The sequence below is a fragment of the Pan troglodytes genome, chromosome 22, assembly GCF_028858775.2.
Source record: "Pan troglodytes isolate AG18354 chromosome 22, NHGRI_mPanTro3-v2.0_pri, whole genome shotgun sequence".
Taxonomy (NCBI): domain Eukaryota; kingdom Metazoa; phylum Chordata; class Mammalia; order Primates; family Hominidae; genus Pan; species Pan troglodytes.
Window position 1 is genome coordinate 14,721,781 of NC_072420.2, and position 4,986 is coordinate 14,726,766.

Consider the following 4,986-nt stretch of genomic DNA (forward strand, 5'->3'; position numbering starts at 1 on the left):
TCTGTGAGTGCACAGTTTTGGATTTCACATATAAGTGACATTAAGAGATATTTGTCTTTCTGTGTCTGGCTTATTTTACTTAGCATAATTTCCTCTAAATCCATCCATGTTTTTGCAAATGACAGAATTTCATTCATTTATAAAGATAAGTAGTATTTTTGTATGCATCCTACATATACTTTTAACTTTCCACAGCTTTATTGAGATATAATTTATACATTGTGTAATTCACTCATTTAAACTACAAACTTCAAATTCTTTTAGTATATTAACTGGATGGACAAATCATCATCATAATATAATTTTAGAACATTTTAATTCTCCTTAAAAGAGACTTGCACCCATTAGCAATCTTTCCCCATTTTCTCCAGCCTTTTTTAAACCCCTCCTAGTCTAGGCAACCACTTGTCTACTTTCTGACTATGAATTTGCCTATTCTGGACATTTCACATAAGTGGAATCATAATAACACATAGTCACTTTTTACTCACATCTTTCACTTAATGTATTTTTAATGTTCATCCATTTTGGAGCATGCATTAACAGTTTTTTGCCTTTTCTTGCTAAATAAGATTCTGTTTTATGGACACACCACATTTTATTTATCCACTCCTCAGCTGATGAACATTTCTGTTGTTTTCTACTTTGTGTTGCTATAAACATTTGTGTACTACTGTTTGTGTAGCATTTGTTTTATTTTCTTTTTGGTAAACACATAGAAGTGGAATTGCTGGGTCATGTGATAACTCTATGTTTAACCATTTGAAGAACTGCCAGACTGTTTTACATTTTAAAGTCTCACCAGTGGTGTAGAAGGGTTCCAATTTTTCCACATATTTTTATCCATTCTTCAGTTGATAAGCACTTAGGTTGTTTCTAATTCATGGGTATTATGAATAATGCTGCAACGAACATGAAATTGCAGATGTCTCTTTTTGACATACTGATTGAAATTCCTTTGGACATATATCCAGAAGTGGGATTGATGGATCATAGGGTAAATATACTTATAATTTCTTGAGGAAACTTCATACTGTTTTCCAAGATGGCTGTACTAATTTCCATTCCTACCAACAGTGTACAGGGTTTCTTTTTCTCCACATCCTCATCAACACTTATCTTCCATCTTTTTTTATAATAGCCTTAGTAAAATGTGTGAGGTGATATCTCATTGTGGCTTTGATTTGCATTTCTCTGATAATTAGAAATGTTTTTTTATTTTTTCATGTACCTGTTGGCCTTTTGTATGCCTTAGGAAATGTCTATTCTGGTTCTTTGCTTATTTTTTTAATAAGCATAGTTTTATTCTTATTTTTGAGTAGGTTGAGTTACTTATATATTATTATATGAGCCCTTTATCTGATGTATGGTTTAAAAATGTTATCGCATTTGTGGGGTCTCTTCATTCTATTATCGCTTCTTTTCCTGCGGAAAAGCTTTTTAGTTTTATGCAATCTCATTCGTGTGTTTTTGCTTTTGTTGCCTGTGCTTTTGGAATAATCTACAGAAAATCATAGCTCAGGCCAATGTCATACAGTCTTCTTCTATATTTCCTTGTAGTAGTTTTACATTTAAGTCTTTAATTTTGATTTGATACTTGTATAAAGAGCAAAAGAAAAGTCAAATTTTATTCTTCTGTATGTGGATATTCAGTTTTTTCTACACCATTTATTGAAAATAATTTTCTTTCTTCATTGTGTATTTTTAGTCATTTTATCAAAAAAGTCAATTGACCACAGACACACGGATTTATTTACGGGTTCTATATCCCTTTGCACTGCTCTACCTGTCTGTTTTTATGCCACTGCTATGTTGTTTTAATTACTATGGCTTTGTAATATAGTTTGGAATTGGGTAGTCTGATACCTCCAGCTTTGTTCTTTTTGTTCAAGATTGCTCTGGTTAGTCGGGGTCTTTTGTGGTTCCATACAAATTTTAGCAGTATTTTTTCTATTTTGGGGAATTTGATAGTGGTTGCATTTAATCTGTAGATTGCTTTGGGTAGCATTGACACTTTTACAATACTAATTTTTTAATCCATCAATAAAGGATGTTTCTCCATTTATTTATGCCATTTTAATTTTTTTCATCAATGTGCTATAGTTTTCAGTGTGCAAATCTTTCACATTCTTGATTAAATTTACTCCTAAGTCTTTTATATATTTTTATATCTGTTTTGATTCTATTATAAATTGAATTGCCTTATTACTTTATTTTTCAGGTAATAGTCATTAGTGTATACAAACAATAATGCTAGCTGTATGTTGATTTTGTAACCATTAACTTTATTGAATTTCTTTATCAGCTTTAACCATTTATTTTGGTGGAGTCTTTAAGATTTTCTCTATCTTGAGTGCGCGAGGCGCGGGGAGCCTAGGACCTGGAGCGAGAGTCGCCTGCCTGCAGCCGCCGCCCACGGCACAGCAGCCACCATGGCGCTCTTGCTGCGCTTCGTGCTCCTGTGCAGAGTCGCGGATTTCATCAGAGGTTGGAGTATCACTACTCCTGAGCAGATGATTGAAAAAGCCAAAGGGGAAACTACCTATCTGCCATGCAAATTTACGCTTAGTCCTGAAGACCAGGGACCACTGGACATCGAGTGGCTGATATCACCAGCTGATAATCAGAAGGTGGATCAAGTGGTTATTTTATATTCTGGAAACAAAATTTATGATGATTACTATCCAGAATTGAAAGGCCGAGTACATTTTAAGAGTAATGATCTCAAATCTGGTGATGCATCAATAAATGTACTGAATTTACAGCTGTCAGATATTGGCACAGATCAGTGCAAAGTGAAAAAAGCTCCTGGTGTTGCAAATAAGAAGATTCAGCTGGTAGTTCTTGGTAAGCCTTCAGGTACAAGATGTTATGTTGATGGTTCAGAAGAAATTGGAAGTGACTTTAAACTAAAATGTGAACCAAAAGAAGGTTCACTTCCATTACAGTATGAGTGGCAAAAATTGTCTGACTCACAGAAAATGCCCACTTCATGGTTAGCAGAAATGACTTCATCTGTTATATCTGTAAAAAAAATGCTTCTTCTGAGTACTCTGGGACATACAGCTGTACATCAGAAACGGAGTGGGCTCTGATCAGTGCCTGTTGCGTGTAAACGTTGTCCCTCCTTCAAATAAAGCTGGACTAATTGCAGGAGCCATTATAGGAACTTTGCTTGCTCTAGTGCTCATTGGTCTTATCATCTTTTGCTGTCGTAAAAAGCGCAGAGAAGAAAAATATGAAAAGTAAGTTCATCACGATATCAGGGAAGATGTGCCACCTCCAAAGAGCCATACGTCCACTGCCAGAAGCTGCACAGGCAGTAATCGTTCATCCCTGGGATCCATGTCTCCTTCCAACATGGAAGGATATTCCAAGACTCAGTATAAACAAGTACCGAGTGAAGACTTTGAACGCACTCCTCAGAGTCCGACTCTCCCACCTGCTAAGGTAGCTGCCCCTAATCTAAGTCGAATGGGCGTGATTCCTGTGATGATTCCCGCACAGAGCAAGGATGGGTCTATAGTATAGATCCTCCATACGTCTCATCTGTGCTCTCTGTGTTCCGTTCCTTTTTTGATATATGAAAACCTATTCTGGTCTAAATTTTGTTACTAGCCTCAAAATGTATCCAAAAATAAGTTAATCAGGAGCTGTAAGGAATATATTTTTTAAAATTTTTCTTTGGTTATATCGAAATAGTTACAGGCATTAAAGTTAGTAAAGACAAGTTTACCATCTGAAAAAGCTGGATTTTCTTTAAGAGGTAGATTATAAAGGTTTCTAAATTTATCAGTACCTAAGTAAGATGTAGCACTTTGAATATGAAATCATAAGTGAAGACACTGGTGAACTTACTTGCATACCAAGTTGATACTTGAGTAACCATCTGAAAGCGGTACTTGTTAATTTTTACCATTATTTTTAGGATGTGTATCTCATTTATTTATGGCCCACCAGTCTCCCCCAAATTAGTACAGAAACATCCATGGCAAAATTACACATGTGTGTTTGTACTTGTTTTCACAGCTCCTTGGAAAAGTCTGTGTTAGGAATATCTCTAAAAACATAGAAAATGCTACAGTGGTTTAGAAATTACTAATTTTACTTCTAAGTCATTCATAAACCTTGTCTATGAAATGATTTCTTAAATATTTAGTTGATAGACTGCTACAGGTAATAGGGACTTAGCAAGCTCTTTTATATGCTAAAGGAGCATCTATCAGATTAAGTTAGAACATTTGCTGTCAGCCACATATTGAGATGACTCTAGGTGCAATAGCAGGGATAGATTTTGTTGGTGAGTGGTCTCATGCCTTGAGATCTGTGGTGGTCTTTAAAATGGTGGCCAGCCAGATCAAGGATGTAGTATCTCATAGTTCCGGACTAAATACTGGCTTTCCACTTTAGGTGATATTTTTCTTATTAGAAAAATATTATAACTCATTTATTGTTTGACAATTATAGATTGAAATTTCCTAATTCTAAATTTTAAGTGGTTCTTCAGTTTCAGTGCTTTATGTTGTTTGTTGTTGGTTTGGCATGGCATTACATATTATATGTTCTAGAAACATGTAATCCTAAATTTACCCTCTTGAATATGATCCCTGGATGATATTTTTATCATAAATGCAGAATAATCAAATATATTTTAAGCAAGTAAGTGTCCTCCATCAATTCTGTATTCCAGACGTAGGAGGATGTACAGTTGCTGTTGTGTGATCAAGCATGTCTCTGTGTAGTTCCAGCAAATCAAGCTGAGCTTTGAAAAAGTTTGAGTCTTAGTTTTGTGAAAGTGGTTTATTCTCAAAAAAAAAAAGAAAAAGAAAAAGAAAAAGAAAAAAGATAAGAAGAAGGAGTAAAGGGACTACTCCTCCTTGCCAAATGTGCTAAATATCATTTTAGGAGAAGAAAGTGGATTTATTGTATTTCCCCTAAGATTGTGAGTGAGTGTGGATACAGTAGAATGAGCCAACAGTTTCTTTA

The 4,986-nt window shown here is 34.9% G+C and overlaps 1 pseudogene; it reads left to right on the forward strand.

Annotated features, from left to right (window-relative positions):
* The first annotated feature begins 2,347 nt into the window (after positions 1–2,347).
* Positions 2,348–3,624, forward strand: LOC107970103 (coxsackievirus and adenovirus receptor-like; annotated as a pseudogene).
* The last annotated feature ends 1,362 nt before the right edge of the window (positions 3,625–4,986 follow it).